At 32.9% G+C, this 17,962-nt stretch overlaps 1 protein-coding gene across 1 annotated transcript in view; it reads left to right on the top strand.

Annotated features, from left to right (window-relative positions):
- The first annotated feature begins 5,439 nt into the window (after positions 1-5,439).
- Positions 5,440-17,962, top strand: part of LOC113367720 (nucleolar transcription factor 1-like) — an 89,848-nt gene continuing 77,325 nt past the window's right edge. The window contains exon 1 of the mRNA XM_026609300.1: positions 5,440-5,474. The gene's annotated coding sequence lies outside the window, so the exon portion shown is untranslated. The remainder of the gene's footprint in view (positions 5,475-17,962) is intronic.

Raw genomic sequence — 17,962 nt, 5'->3', positions numbered from 1 at the left:
CGATAGCACGAGGCGGGATTACTGCGATCGCCTGCAGGCATCGCTCGACAGGGATTAGGAATCAACTCGAAAAACTGAGTAATAGACTTACTATGATGTGAAACAAATATAAGACGAATAGTTTTTCCGCGTATGCACGCTGTATCGCACTCATATTTAAGTCCCGAAGGAGAAGTTTATGGTTTTATCAAAAAATCCGACTCGCTAATTTTATGTTTTCTCGACGTTTCAAGCCATTATGAATCGAATGAGACTAAATTTGAAAAAAGTATGTGTGTGTGTATGGGTATGTGAACCGATTTTTTTCGTCGTAAATCGAGGTTTTCTCAAAAACGGCTAGACCGATTTCAAAAATTTAAAAGCCATTCGATGTATCTCGATGAGGACTAGCGTTTCTGAGTTTTTGTACGACGATCGGTATGGCCCGTTTCTTTGTAAATCGCAGTAAAGTAAAAATTTTCGTCCACGTTTTAGCCCGGAATCTGAATCGATTTTGTGAAAATCAAAAACTGTTCGATAGATATTGGTTGGGAATCGTGCTGAGTAGTTTTTGGTAAAGATCGGCCGAGCCGCTTTCTTGTAATAAAATTAAAAAAAAAATCGACGATTTTTATGATTTTTTTTTGACGGTAGATACCATAGTTTTGTAGATCATACTAAAACATTACGGTCTTACGACAAGTCGTTAAATTTCAAAAATTCTTCAAAGTTTGCAAAAGTTAGTATCGTTTTTTTGGCGTTTGTCAAAATTAGACCTTTGATCGACGTTTTCTTAAAAACTCCTGAACCGATTTCAGAAATTTAAAAACCATTTGATGTATCTCGATGAGGATTGTCGTCGTTTTGTGCGACGATCGGACGAGCCGTTTCTTTGTAATTTGGAAAAAGTGTTAAACTTTTCGTCCACATTTAAGATCATACTACCGAATCGATTTTAAAAAATCAAAAACTGTTCGAAAGATATTAGCTGGGAATAATACTGATTAGTTTTAGGTGAAAATCTACCGAGCCGTTTTCTTGTAATTAACTGTTGAAAAAAAAATAATTTTAATTTACATGGAACTTGTTTTGGCGATATATATCATGCTCTTATAGAACTTACTAAAATATTACGGCTTTACGACAAGTAGTTTAATTTTAAAAATTCATCAAAGTTTGAGAAAATGAGTAGTTTTTTTGATGTTTGTTAAAATTAAAATTAGACGATTTACTTGGTATAACGATAGAGTACTTGGTATTAATGAACATACTAAACAATTAAAGTCCTACAAAAAATTGGCTCAATTATAAAAATTATTGATTTTTGAAAATTTGCTTTTAGAAAATACTCCGAGCCAAAGTTTCTTTCAATTATGTGTAATAAATACACTCGGAATACTTTTAATGACTCATAAATTAATTTATTTTTTATTGATTAGGTCGATTATTTAAACATATCGGGAAGTTCATGTAACTTGCCTCAAGGCAAAATACCAAACCAACTAGTTTTTTTATAATCCTTTCAAATAATATGATATAAACGATATAAAACTTTCAAATAATTATTTGTCGAAATCAACTTCTAAATAGTAGCATTATACACTATATAACCTTAACCACTTAACTAGGGGGCGTCCATTAATCACATGAGGTTTTTAGGAGAATGGGGGTTAGACAAAAAATTACGAAATATTACGTTGGGGAGGGGGGGTATAGTAAGATATCACATGTATTTATTTTTTAACTGATTTTTTTAAAAAAAAATCAAACATTTTCAAAAAAAGAATCAAAAATTTTGTTTTTTCACGTAACTAAAAATACACGTGATGTTTGGTGGGGAAGGGGGGTAATTTTGAATATCACCAAGGGGGAGGGGGGGGGTCCAAAAATCCTCAAAAACTAGCTCACGTGATTAATGGACGCCCCCCTAGAAAGTATTCTGTATAATTGATCGTTAATACCTTTTTTGTCCCATTCCTATATTTCTGTATATCTACTTATTATTGATTCAATTACTTTCGTGTTCAACGAAGTTTAAAGTTTATTATCTCGTTTATTATCATCTGTCCGATTGTTCGTTTCCCCTGCCTGTCGTTACACGCGCCGTTGTGCACTTGTGCGGTGGCGGCGGCCGCGGTGTCGACGGCAGTTGAGGCGGTGGATGAGGCGGCGGAAGAGTCGGAGAGGCGAAACAACGCGTGTCGCCACTCATCGCGCTTCGTAACAGAGACACACGTGCAACGCGGCCAAATCGCGCGACTCACATACTAATATACATTCCGTTTCGACGTCATAGACATACTCATATTCATATCATACCTACTCGTCGTGTAATATCCGACACAAAAATTAGCATAGCCTGCAAAATATGGTAAAGGACACATATGTCTGTGACAACATATTTATATTGCAACTAGATGACCCGACAGACGTTGTCCTGTACCCATGTTTGCAATTTTTTAATATTTAATATAATATACAAATAACAGCTGCATCATCAATTTTGGCAATATGTAACAAAATATCGACAATAACATCGGATTTGGGTTCCTTCTGCCCCTTATGGGTCTCTGGGTAACTCTTTGCTTCTTATAATTCACCACCATGCCCCAATCGTATTCATGCAGAGTGTTTTTAACCTAGGGTAAATGATATTTTATTATTAACTAGATGACCCGACAGACTTTGTCCTGTACCCATGTCTACAATTTTTTAATACAATATACTAATATTTACCGTTTACCTAAAAATAATAATTATTGTTTTTTAAATTACTCTTCACGCCAAAATGCATATGCATTTATAATATGGGCAATGATGAGTCTCAATTCCCACACTATATTGGAAATTGAAGTCTTTTAAACGGTATAACATAACCATACCCATAACGTAACACTGGTACTTCATGTTGGATTAAATTAATTTAATTTTTTATTATTTAACATATCTAAAATTGCATCTCAAACTTCTCCTCATCGACATCGTGAGGGCCGAATTGTATGTATTCATCTTTATTTTCCCATTTGTTGTTATAAAGTGAAATTTTTATGAATTTTAAAAATATTGTGGAAAGATTAGTAAAAGATGCAAAGAAATTATATATTGAAAAAAAAACTATATTGAAAATATAATATCCGAATCTTGTGTTGGCGCCCCCTAAGGCGTGCGCTCGTATTTTTTGCAAGCATCGCATCAAAGGTAGGACCGGCCCTGATTAATACTTAATTTCATATTTTAATTGAATTAATTTGTCATATCCTGCTCATATGTGTATCATTCAATCTGCCATACATATACTGTATTTTATGTTATTTCAATTTCTGGCACATCTCAGTCATAAGTTTATTTATTAATATGTATATTAATTCAGAAGGTTATTTATTAATATGAATATTCTAATATTGTCTAGGTTCATAAGTAAATTGATCGCCGTGAGCCATCCTTGGACTTCAACGATCATTTAAAAAAAAAATTGGCCAAATTGGTCCAGGCGTTGTTGAGTTATGCGCTTACCAACACATTTTGCGATCCATTTTTATATATAAGAAGATATCTATACTATTTAAAATTGTTTTTCAGGATAATTTATAATCGCAAAAATAGACTATGAAAATTTCACGTTTCGAAGGTTTCTGAACATTTTGACATACCTTACAAAAAATGGATGTATGTCTCTTTGTGTGTGTATGTATGTGCGGATACACAATTTTTTATCGACGATTTCGAGAACACGAATCAACCGATTTGAATGATTTGAAAATGTTGTTAATAAAAAAAATAAAAAAACACACGCACACACAACCATTTATTTTGAGGTATGCCAAAATGTTCAGAAACTTGCAAAACCTAAAGAAATGTAAAAAAAATTGATTTTTGGACGATTACAATAACTTAACCTACACGAAGTTAAAAAATGCTATTTTGGACATATGCACATTTATCAAATTATTAGAAGTATTATAGAAATGTTAAATCTTAGTACAAATTTTGTCATTTATTTGGTTTCTGTATCAAGATTTACAAAATTATAATTGTGAGAATATTCTATGTTCACTTTTATATAGCTCAAACAAATGTCCTGGACATTTTTCATAGTGTGGATCAACCGATATGAATGGATTTCAGAATTTTCAAGATTTTCAAAAATGACGAACTTTTTCAATAACTTCAACAAAAAAAATAATTTTTCAGACTTTAAATAGATAGACAGTACATATAATATATTTGCTAAAAGCTACATTACTTACAAAAAGTTTGTTATGTAGAAAATTGTATTGAATTTTGTACAATGGTTAAGCAAAGAAATCTACTGAAAGAGATCTACAGTCCAGAAAAACATTAAGTTTTGTACTTAGTAGATCGAATCAAAAAAAAATCTTATTTATTTAAATAGTATTAGTGTTCAAATGATAAATTTCAGCCGTCAAATATAAAGATATTATCAGAATTCAAAATATAGAGATATTTTATAGATAAATGTGAAAATGAACTAGATGAAAGTTACATTTTGGCTCATAGAAAGTTACAAAATCATCCCAATATAATAATTGACTTATCAATAAGAATTCAGCTTTGGAAACTTTTAAATTTGTGACAATAAAATTTTGAGATATTGAAACAACGGCCTATAATATTTTTGGATGTTCCTTATGCTTGTACATTCTTTCATCACAAAGTTTCATCCAAATTGTTGAAAAAAATTATTGAAGTTTTCATATTTTAATCGTTATATACAATAAATGCTATAGCATCCACGTCAAGTATTACGCCTTTATTTCACCCAATGAGTTTGAGGACAAGATAATACAAAAATATCTGAAGAATCAGTTAGTCATCACCTTTACAGGTGCAATAATTGCAAAAACTTAAGGGTAAATTCAAAATAATTGACCTTAAAATTTGAATGCCATAGCTATATACATTTGAATGAATGCTATAGTCCAAAAGCTGCATTTTTCATTTGAACCTTTTTGAAAATTACTTTATACCTTTATTTTTGACTGTGGTCCTAGAAATGTTACGTAGGGTTTTGGATCTTGAAGTTCAAAGTAACAAAAATATAAAAAATTAGCCCCAATAACAGAAAAATAGTCACTGTTAACGTACGTACGTTAAAAGACTCATAACGTACTTAAAGGCTCCTAATTTTCAAACAGCATGGGATAATTTTTCTTCCCGTATTGACGTTGAGTTCTGGAACTCATTCTATAAGAGTCAATTGTAGACGTTGTGTAGTGCCGCGCTTGTGATTCGTTTATTATAGTGCATCGTTTGTTTGTTACAGTATGACTACACAGATCAAGAGGAAGGCATTGTCACTTCAAGAAAAAATTGTCATATTGGATGTTTACGATCAAAAATCGCCAACAACGAAACAAACTCAGTTGGCCGCGGAGCTTCGCCTACCGGTTTCAACATTACGCACCCTCGTAAAGAACAGACATGAGATCGAAGAAAAGTACAAATCCGGAGGTGTGCAGAGAAAAAAGCACAAGGTAGGAAAGTTTGATAAGTTGGAAAAAATTCTGATAAAATGGTTTCATCAAACGCGAGCTGCAAACCTGCCTATAAGCGGTCCCATAATATGTGACAAGGCGCGTAAAATCGCCGAAGAGTTGAAGATCACTGATTTTAACGCTTCTAATGGCTGGATAAATCGTTTTAAAAATCGACACGGTATCGTGTATCGTCAAAACAGTCTGGAATCAGAGGCACATCATGAGGATGATGAAACTATGCAAAAATTCTTCAATAACGCGGTCGACGTCGTGTTGAAGGAGGAAGAGGACGAGGAGATACTGCAGGATTTTCTTGGTCATTCTTCCATTGATGACAAACAATTAATTGAAAATGTTAATAGTACACAAAACGAGACTCTAAGTGATCATGATGATGACGTAGATGAGTCAAAACCAGTTCTGACCAAAACCCAGGCTTTAGCAGCTATTAGTGATTTAAAATGTTATTTATCTTCTTTGGATCAAAGTGAAGACGCACTGCAAAATTTGAATTATGTAGAAAATTTTATAATTGATAATACATCCAAGACGTGAAGTAAAACTAATGATAATATTAGGTAAAGTAATTAAAATTACTCCAGGTATTTAAGGTAATTTATATATGTATAATTTAATTACGAAAATTAGAATATAATACATACAACTATACACAGTAAGTTTTATTTTTCTTATCCCTCCTGCGCATTCTCGCTTAAGCCGCATTTTTTTTAACTTCCCGAAGAAGTTTATGTTTTCATCAAAAAATCTTATTTGCTAATTCTATGTTTTCTTGACGTTTCAAGCCATTCTGAATCGAATGAGACTAAATTTGAAAAAAGTATGTATGTGTGTGAACAGATTTTTTGCCGTAAATCGGCGTTTTCTCAAAAACGGCTGGACCGATTTCAAAAATTTAAAAAGCATTCGATGCATCTCGATGAGGACTAGCGTTTATCCAAGCCAAGCCGTTTCTTTGTAAATAGCAGAAAAGTGAAATTTTTTTGTCCACGTTTTAGCCCGCAATTCTGAATCGATTTTTAAAATTCAAAATTTTTTCGAAAGATATTGGTTAGGAATCGTGCTGATTAGTTTTTGGTAAAGATCGGCCGGGACGTTTTGTTGTAATGAAGTGTTAAAAAAAGTTTTTCGACAATTTTCATGATTTTTTTTAGATACCGTAGTCTTGTATATAGATCATACTAAAATATTATGGCCCTACGACAACTCGCTTAACTTTAAAAATTCGTCAAAGTTTGTAAAAATTGTTTTTTTGACATTTGTTAAAATTAGACCTTTGATCGACGTTTTCTCAAAAACTCCTGAACCGATTTCAGAAATTTAAAAGCCATTTAATGTATCTCGATGGGAACTTCTCGTTTGTCAGTTTTGTGCGACGATCGGCCGAGCCGTTTCTTTGTAATTTGCAAAACAGTGTTAAACTTTTTGTCCACATTTAAGCTCATTCTACCGAATAGATTTTAAAAAATCAAAAACTGTTCGAAAGATATTAATTGGGAATAATACTGATTAGTTTTAGGTAAAAATCTACCGAGTTGAACTATTGAAAAAAAAAATTAAGCCGATCTTTATGGAACTTTTTTTGATTATATATCTCTTTATCTTATAGAACTTGCTGAGATATTACGGCCTTACGACAAGTAGTTTATTTTAAAAATTCATCAAAGTTTGAGAAAATGAGTAGTTTTTTTGACGTTTGTTAAAAATAAAATTAGACTATTTACTTGGTGTAACGATAGAGTACTTGGTCTTAATGAACATACTGAAAGTCCTAGGGAAACTGGTTCAATTATAAATATTATTAGTTTGTGAAAATTTGCTTTTAGAAAATACTCCGAGTTAACGTGTTCGTTCGTTTTCAATTTTGTGTAATAAATGCACTCGGAATACTTTTAATCACTCATAAATTAATTTATATTTTATTGATCAAGTCGATTATTTACACATATCGGGAAGTTCATGTAACTTGCCTCAAAACAAAATGCCAATACCAACTAATTAATAGGATAACTATCTAATAACTATCCATTAATAATTCCTTCTATTATTGCAATAAATACAGGAGTTTGAACAGATCCTCAATTACTTAGGATGTTGAATTGGATTTTAGACTTCCCAGTTGGTTGGGTTTCTGGCTCTGCATTTTACCAATTATCTTCAAATTGACCTCACTGGAAATGTTCCACGATTCTCCAGTTCGTCAAACGGTGCCGTCGTCGTATGATTTTTATCTCGATTTTTTTCCAACATCTCTCCTCTACTGGTTTTTGCTCTGTTTTCAATTCGTCCGCCGCCTCCTCGTTGTCGTGTTCTTTGTTTTCTCCTCTTGGTCTCTCGGCTGTTCTTGAGCTTTTGCTGTTGCCGTTGCCGTTTTACCTTCGTGCTTTTTTTATCTCTCGTCAACGAGATACGCAGTTTAATAGTGAGGAGAGGTTCTCAATATTAAATGATAATTATCAATAATAATGATTTAATATTGTGATATAAAATAAGCTTTTAACTACGAGCGTCGCCTACAAGCGACATCTGCTTGACGTCTTATGTCTCCTATAAACCCCAAATATTCATCACTTTTAGTTAAATAAACAGATTGCAGAATTAAATTTAAACTAGTGGGGCGCATGGCATCGTGCCTTAAGGCAAATTGCTGGAATTTCTCGTACCGAAAACTACATTATTAAAAAAAAACTTTGCAAATCTTTAAAAAAAATCAGATTTATGAGAAATATTGAAATTAAAAAAAAAAAATTGACTTTTGAAAAATTTGTTTTTTTTACATTTTATTAACTTCCCGTAGGGTAAGTTATTATAATGGGCCGAAAATCGAAATTGAAAATTTTTACATTTCTCGACGTTTTGAAGGTTTCTGAACATTTTGGTATACCACAGAAAAAATGGATGTGTGTGTGTGCGTGTGTGTATGTATGGATACAAATTTCCAGTCACGTTTTCGGGCGCAAGGATCAATCGATTTGAATGGTTCAAAAAACATTCGATTCCTATTGATAGGGAGATGTGCTGATTAGTTTTTGACAAAGGCAGGTCTAGCCGTTTCGAAGATACGGAGCAAAAAGAACCAAAAATGATAATTCAGTTTTCGAGAGAAAGAAGCGTCCAATTTCAATAATTTTTACAAAAAACATTTTTTTGTATTGACTAAAAGAAGAACTGTTTAAATTTTTGGAAATGCAGGTCCAGCGGTTATGGTCTCTCAATAAAATAAGTTAAATAGAATGTTATTTGGCAGTCAAAAATGTTTATTGGACATATGCACATCAAATTTTCAGATATTTTATAAAGATTTTCATAATGTGTACACATTTTGTGTAATTTTTATTTTGGGTTCCGTACCAATATTTTTAATTTCTAAGTTTATTTATATATATATATATATATATATATATATATATATATATATATATTAGTTACAATTTATTTTTGTTAATCAAGACTTTAATGTCTTATTTACAAAATTGATATGAGCAAAAAAAAATACAAAAATACAAAAAAATGCAAGAAATTGAATATAAAATGAAAAACGTTAACCGATTTGAATGATTGAATGATTGAAACCGGGATAACCGATTTGAATGATTGAAAAAATATTCGGTTCGTACTCGATCGCAAGACGTTTTTGCAAAAGGCACGTATTGCCGTTTCGGAGAAATGGAGCGCAAAGGGTGTAAAAATGGTCATGCCGTTTTTGAGAGAACGGATCATCCGATTAGATTAATTCAAAAAACATTTTGCTTGTGTAGACTGTGTGCAAAGAATGCTTTTACAGAAAATTTCGTAAATTTGAAAATTAAAAAAAAAATCCAAAATTTAAATCTTAAAAAAATCTAAACTTTAAAAAATTTTAACAAATGTCGAATTTTTTTTTTAAAAAAGTTTTAAAATATTTCGAAATTTAAACAAAAATCGAATATTAAAATAAAAATCAAATTATCAAAAAATTTAAAAAAAAACGTTTTTTTTCAAAAATTCCATAAAATGTCGAACTTTAAAAAGGTTTCAATATTTTGAAAAAACATTCAAAATTATCAAAAAATTAATTTAAAAAAATGTATATGTTTCCTAAAAATGATAAATAATCAATTTGAAAATTATTAAAACAATTGTCATTAATTATTAAGTAATTTTTTTGATTATTGATTATTTTCATTCCTCGAACGTTTAATTATGGTACGGGAAGTTTCAGCAATTTGCCTTAATGCACGATGCCATGCACCACTAGTTAGTGTGATATTGATATAATTACCAAAAGTCAAAATGGTCCTTTGTGCCCCAGTCTACCCTACTTTACATATCATTACAATATTTTTTATCATCTTTTATTAAAGTTTACGAAACTGTGCCGCCGCGTCCGTCCATTTCGCTTATCGCTCTTTCGCCCGTCGGCCGCGGCTGCTACCGTGTGTGGGCGCCACGCCACGACACCACTTCTCGCCTCTATTCATCTCTCGTTCTCTCTCCATACGTTTTATATGTTTGCATCTCTCTCGCACTCGCTAGCTGATGATTTTCAGAAACCGCATCAGAAAATTGTTAGAGATCGTTATAAAGGAATTTTGGATGGAGATGATAAATTTTATGTTATGGTTGGAGACTAGAAACGTTTGAATGTATTTTTAAAGTCGACTGTAATTTTTGTGTATTCTTTCCTTTTATACTTGTTTTTGCATAATTTTTTTCTTGCAATTGTTCTAATAGCTAATTAAGTAATATAATTATATTTGACATGCAATACAAATAAAGAAAAAAATCAAAGTAAAATGTTTTAAAAAAATATATTGGCAACTCTTCATTTATTTCCGGCAATTCCTATCCCTTTGGCACTTTTGCCTCGTATCTCCAAAACAGCTAGACCTGCCTTTGCCAAAAACGAAACTGATTCATAGATTGCATAGTCTAAAATAACATTCCTAAATATATTATTAAGTTCGCGAAGGAGAAGTTTATGTTTTCATAAAAAAATCCGAATTGCTAATTTTATGTTTTCTCGACGTTTCAAGCCATTCTGAATCGAATGAGACCAACATTTGGAAAAAGTATGTGTGTGTGTGTGTGTGAACAGATTTTTGGCCGCAAATTGACGTTTTCTCCAAATGGCTGGACCGATTTTAAAAACTTAAAAGTCATTTGATGTATCTCGATGAGGACTACCGTTTCTGAGTTTTGTGCGACGATCGGTCGGGCCGTTTCTTTGTAAATCGCAGAAAAGTGAAAAAATTTTCGTTCACGTTTTAGTCCGCAATTCTGAATCGATTTTAGATTTCAAAAACCGTTCGAAAGATATTGGTTGGGAATCGTGCTGATTAGTTTTTGGTAGAGATCGGCCGGGCCGTTTTCTTGTAATAAAGTTTAAAAAAAAAATCGGCGATTTTTATGTTTTTTTTTGACGGTAGATACCATAGTCTTCTAGATCATACTAAAATATTACCGCTGTACGACAACTCGTTTAGCTTTAAAAATTCGTCAAAGTTTGCAAAAATTGGTATCGTTTTTTTGGCATTTGTCAAAATTAGACCTTTCATCGACGTTTGCTCAAAAACGCCTGAACCGATTTTAGAAATTTAAAAGTCATTCGATGTATCTCAATGAGCACTATAGTTTGTCAGTTTTGTGAAACGATCTGCTGAGCAGTTTCTTTGTAATTTGAAAGAGAGTGTTAAACTTTTCGTCCACATTTAAGCTCATTCTACCGAATCGATTTTAAAAAATCAAAAAACTGTTCGAAAGATATTAATTGGGAATGATACTGATTAGTTGTAGGTGAAAATCTACCGAGCCGTTTTCTTGTAATTAACTGTTGAAAAAAAAAAATTAAGCCGATTTTTATGAAACTTTCTTTGGCGATGTATATCATGGTCTTATATAACTTATTGAAATATTACGGCCTTAGACAAGTAGTGTTAAACTTAAACAAGAGTTGTGCGTTGCTTTTTCACTTTTTTTCTGACTCGATTTCTGTCGCTTTTTTTACTTTATTATTTCTGTTTTTATTTTTTATCCGTCCGTCGGTCCGTCGTTTGGTCTCGTCTTTTTTCAGTATCGGCGGACCCGGCTGCAACTTGCGCGAGAGAAGTGAAATCTTTTTATTATTTTCACGAGGCAAAATATTGAGAAGAAAAAATATAAGTGGCAATGCAAGGGCTAATGTGTCTTTAGATTAATTAAAGAAATATTAGATGAATCATTTTCTATTTAAACTACTTCCATGACATCTCTATCATTCCATGGAGAGTGAAATATTCAATCTGAAATCACATTTTGTGGATCGACCAGAAGACTCTCCATGCGTGTGAAATATTTAACTTCTCGTAGTTACCCTACAGTAATTGCAAAAAAACGAAAATGATTTTAATATAATCACATTTCAGAGGTTTCTGAACATTTTGGCATACTTTAGAAAAAAATGATAGATGTGTGTGTATGTGTGTGTATGTGTTGCTTTTTGTATAGCGAAGGAAATGCCTTTATGCATCCCAGACTAGGTCTTTTGTCTGGGTATGTCGGACCGCCCTGGTATACTACCGACTAAAACCTCCGCTTTGCCTATGTCTCTGGTAACCGCCGTTAGGCATTACTTCGTGGGGGGAGGATCTAGAATGTTATCATTCTTGCACAGATTTTATACTTTAAGTATAAAATAAAGGTAAGAATTAAAACATGCCTAAGAAGTAATGCCTAAGGGCGGTTACCGTGGTGAAACTAATTGCTTTCAATTGTGTGTATGTGTGTGTGTATGTGTGTGTGTGTGAATGTGTGCGGATACAAAATATCGTCGACGATTTTGCGAACACGCGTCAACTGATTTAAATAATTCAAAAAACATTTTGCTTGTGTTCATGAAACAATTTCTTTTGAGGAAACTTTTTTTTTTCATTCTATTTTTTTTTAATAAATTTTTTTTTTTATGATTATCGAAAATAATTGGATTTTAATTCTAATTCTAGCTAAAGTTCTAAACATCACTAATATATTTCAAATAAATAATTTTAACTTTGCAATTCAGTTTATATAATACTTTGAAACAAGAGACAATGTTAAAAATAATTTGGATTTTAATTCTAATTCTAGCTAAAGTTCTAAACATCACTAATATATTTCAAATAAATAATTTTAACTTTGCAATTCAGTTTATATAATATTTAGAAACATGAGACACAATGTTCTTCATTTTAAATCCGATTGATTAGATTTTGTTATTTACCTTTTATAAAATAAGAATATTAAAAGTTACATTATTTATGATAATCTATTTAAAAACATTTAATATTCTTCGAATATTTTATTAGGGTACGGAAACCAGCAATTTGCCTTAAGGTACGATGCCATACACCACTAGTTAACTTCTCGTAGGGTAAGTTATTGTAATCGTCTAAAAATCGAAACTGATAATTTGTACATTTCTTCACGTTTTGAAGGTTTCTGAACATTTTGGCATACCTCAGAAAAAATGCATGTGTGTGTGTATATGGATGTATGGATACAATTTTTCGTCCACGTTTTCGGGCGCACGGATCAACCGATTTGAATGGTTCAAAAACATTCGATTCCTATTGATAGGGAGATGTGCTGATTAGTTTTTGGCAAAGGCAGGTACAGCCGTTGCGGAGATACGGAGCAAAGAGTGCAGAAAATACAAATCGAGTTTTTGAGAGAACGGAGTATCGGATTTGAATGATCTAAAAAACAATCAATTTGTAATGATTGGGAGAAGAGGTGATTAGTTTTTGGCAGAGGCAGGTTCAGGCATTTCGACGATACAGAGCTAAATGTGCAAAAATGGCAGTTCTTGAGAGAAATAAGCGTCGGATTTGAATGATTTAAAGAACCTTTCTCCTTGTTTTAAACTTTCTCCTTGGGGGGCGATACATGTAACACGAAAAAAAAAATCGAATTTTTTTTTTTTCATAAATCGTTACAATAACATCTCAAAAATATGCCTGTAAATATTCAAAACAAAATTATCATTATTTATACAATAAAAACTCATTTAAGTGCCACGCCTCAACTCTTATCTGTTCTATGTGTCAAAACTTTAAACGCGTTTTTCTCAAAACGACATTTTTGAAATTTGCGGGCGCGATAACTCAAAAAGTTCTCAACCGATTCCAATGAAATTTTGCACACATCTACTTTACAGTAATAGCTTCTAGTTAAACCTCAAACATTCCAAAAAATTTTTCCAAAATTAACCCTTTTACCAAAAAAAACCATTGAAAAAAAGGTGAAAAATCGAACTTTTTTTTCTGAGGTGTGCCAATTTGCGATTTTGTGACTTTTTTAAAATTTTTTTGGTTTAACTAGAAGATATATGTTTTATGAACACGTACAAACTAATTTTTTTGATTTCAAATCACCGCACGAAAAGTGAGAACGCCCGCAAATTGATGGCGTTTTCCGAGAGGGTCTTGGCAGATTTATTTTTACGGCAGCCATTTAAAAAAAAAAATTAAAAAAATTTTTTTTTTGTGTATTTTAATATATAATAAATAACCCTAAAAAAGTTCAAAAAAGATTCAGTCATTCCTTCCCAGTTTAAAAGGTCCTCAAAAAATGGTAAAAATTAAGGCGATTACATGTATCGCCCCCCTTAACAAAATAATTGCTTTTGGAAACAAAATTTTTATTTCAAAATTTTTTTCAGTTTTTTTTTCAATTTTTTTTCTGTTAATTATGACTATAGTTCTAATATACTTTCAACAAATTATTTGAACTTTGCAATCCAGTTTATATAATTCTTATAAATATTAGACAATGTTAAAGTATTTATAACAATCTATTTGAAAACATTTAACATTCCTCGAATTTATTAGGGTACGGGAAGTTCTAGCAATTTGTCTTAACGCACGATGCCATACACCACTAGTTTTCTATCCATTTTGACATATAATTCTATATGACCTGGGTACTTTACTCTGTACAACGGATTAGTACCTCGCATCTAAATATCCCAATTACTTTGCTCCACTATCACGCAATGTTCCGCTTGAAAAACTTGTCAACTCCCCGATACATCATGAGTCAATCGGCCCCATTAGATTCGTGCCACCAGCCCCAGTGTCCCTCAATCCCTTGTGTCTCGGTTAGCACTTATTTAATCGCGCTACTACTATACTGATCACACCGCACCGCATTGCATATGACAGTCACCAGTCCACCCAGTCACTCACAAACCCACAAACCTACCCACTCTACCACCTACATCGACCCTCTTGACATCGCAAACTGTGCACGCTTTTCCACACAGGCACCACTCATTCCACGGCAATTGCGCCCCCTTATCGATGTCGAAAGGGTGCTCCGACACGCGCATCTGTCGCTCAAATCGGAAATGTGTAATCCGAACCCGATGTAGTAGAGGTAGAGGTAGAGGTCGATGTATATATATACATATACATAAACACATACACACCTATATATAAATTTATATACGTATGTGTATATATTATAATGGGTTGAGGTGACATTTGAATGACTACCCCAAAATTGTCACTTGTGGTTCATAGTTGCAACGTGGTGTGATAATTTTTAATAATTAACACTGATTCTCCGACCATTCTTAACTTCCCATAGGGTAAGTTATAGTAATCGCAAAAAAATCTCAAATGTATAATTTTTATATATTTTTTTACCTTTCAAAGGTTTTTGAATATTTTGGCATACATGGGCGAAACTTTAGAAAAAATTTATGTTTATGTATATGTATGTGTGTTCGATTCCTATTGATAAAGAGACGTGCTGATTGTTTTAGGCAAAGGCAGGTCCAGCTGTTGCAAAGATACGGAGCAAAAAGTGACAAAAAATGGAAATGAATTGTTTAAAAAACATTTTATTTGTGATGCCAGTGTTAAGAAGAAGAAATGATTAGTTTTTGGAAAAGACAAAAACTTGTTTTATGTTTTATTTTATTACCTTTCCGTAGGGTTATGGTAATGAGCTGAAAATCTAAAATAATTTTTTTTTCATATCATCACGTTTTAGATGTTTCTGAACATTTTGGCATACCTTAGAAAAATGGATGTGTGTATGTATGTATGGATACAATTTTTCGTCCACGTTTTTGGGCGCACGGATCAACCGATTTCAATGGTTCAAATACATTCGATTCCTATTGGTAGGGAGATGTGCTGATCAGTTTTTGGCAATGGCAAGTCCAGCCGTTACGGAGATAAAGAGCAAAGAGTGCAGAAAATACAAATCGAGTTTTTGAGAGAACGGAGCACCCGATTTGAATTAGTCAAAATCTTTCTGCTTGTGTTCACGAATCGATTGCTTTTAGAAAGAATTTTTTTTTAATTCCTAACAAATTTTTTTCTTCAATATCGAGAATAATTCGAATTTTAATTCTGGCTAAAGTTCTAAAGCTCACTAATATACTTGAAATAAATAATTTTAACTTTGCAATTCAGTTCATATTATTCTTATAAATATTAGACAATGTCCTTCATTTTAAATCTAAATGATTAAGTTTTGTTTATTTACTTTTCTGTAAACATATATAAGTTACAGTATTTCCGTTACTTCAGTGTAGTCCCCGATTCCAGCAAATGGCCTTAAGGCACGATGCCATACACCACTAGTTTTATATCATAGTTACATTTATAATTGAATAGATAATAATAAAGTGAAAAAATGCTTGAAATATAGTTTTTCAATATTTTCTGCATAAACTGCGTACATACGTGGGTTTCACTTAAATTTGCAACAGTTTTAGACAGTTTACAACAATTTTAGAAAATCTACATCGTTTTACCAAATGGATGAAAAGAAATGTGCTAAACAAATCAATTTAATTCATACAATTATAGGTGTTGTAAGTATTTTTTGAAAAACATTAATTGGTATTCGAATTGCCTAAATAGCTGAATTTCAATTCTTATTAACTTCCTGTAGAGTAAATTATTGAAATCGTCCAAATATTGAAATTGAAGATTTTCACATTTCTTCACGTTTCGAAGATTTCTGAACATTTTGGCATACCTCAGAAAAAATGGATGTGCGTATGTATGGATACAATTTTTGGTCGACGTTTTCGGGCGCACGTACCAAACAATTTGAATGGTTCAAAAAACATTCACTTTGCAATAATTGCGAGAAGTGGCGATTAGTTTTTGGCAAAGGCAGGACCAGCCATTTCGGAGATACGGAGCTAAATGTACAAAAAATTTGCAGTTTTTGAGAGTATGTACTAAGTATCCGATTTGAATGATTCAAAAAACTTTCTGCTTCGAAAATACTTCAGATTTTAATTTTAATTATGTTTACAGTTCTAGAGCTCACTTATATACTTTAAATAAATAATTTTAACTTCGTAATTCAGTTTATATGAATTTTATAAATATTAGATATTATTACAGCATTTATAATAATCTATTTGGAAACATTTCATATTTCTCGAATATTTCGTTGCGGTACGGGAGGTTTTAGCAATTTGCTAGACACGATGCCATACACTACTAGTTGATTTCGTATTCCGGAAGTTCATGCAACTTGTCAAAATGCTACTTACAACCAGTTTAAAATGTATAAATCAAATAACAATTACACTAATGATTCATTTTAATATAAAAGTGATATAGTTTCGATATCGACTCAATCCTGTATCTATATTATCCTGTCGCCCACCCCTATCTCATTCTATTCGTAAACCGAACTCGCGCCGACATAAATCCTAACCGTCTGCGCTTGCCGCTTACTGCTTAGTGTTCACTGCGTGTCGGTTCGGTAGCGCTAAGCATCGAGATCGGAGGCACGCCACGCCACATCACACCACCTTACTACCATACCATCTCACCACCGCCAATTCCACCTCGTCACCCCAAACGATGGCGTGTGGTGGCGTCGGCGTCGGCATCGGCATCGGCATCGTTGGCGTACACTCGATCCTGGAATAGAGAAGCAGATACTTCGACAAAGGAGCCAGAGGGAGGCAGAGGCAGATAAAGGACTCGCACAGCACAGCACAGTCGTTGTTACGCGATGCTCGAAAGCGCTGCTCTGGGTTTTACGTTTTACGTTTTACGGTTTACGGTTTACGACTCTCTCTCGCCGTGTCTCGTGTGTGGCGCGTTCAGCCAGGTGGCGACTGCTGCTGCCCTGGGGGGCCGCGGCGGCGGCATGGGAATACGTAGTTATGTAGCGCGCGGCGAATGCGAAGCGCGCCCGATCATCACGATGATAGGTCACAGGGTTTAACAACTGGGGGTAATGATACATATAACGTAGTATTTGTAAAATATGAAGTAAAATCTAAACCTTTTGCGACGACGGTCTTTTTCGCAGAAAAAAATCGATTTGTATTTCTGCACTCTTTTTGTACGAGCCAGCAAGCCGACCATGTATTTATTCTAATAAATATTTTAAAATTTACCAATCATTACAAGCGGCCGTCCATTAATCACGTGATCGATTTTTAATGAATTTTGGACTCCTCCTTGGTTATTCGTGGTGATATT

The sequence above is a fragment of the Ctenocephalides felis genome, unplaced genomic scaffold (assembly GCF_003426905.1).
Source record: "Ctenocephalides felis isolate EL2017-DRISC unplaced genomic scaffold, ASM342690v1 CF-g0.4_SCAFFOLD_01170, whole genome shotgun sequence".
Taxonomy (NCBI): domain Eukaryota; kingdom Metazoa; phylum Arthropoda; class Insecta; order Siphonaptera; family Pulicidae; genus Ctenocephalides; species Ctenocephalides felis.
This window is presented reverse-complemented; position numbering and strand designations above follow the sequence as displayed.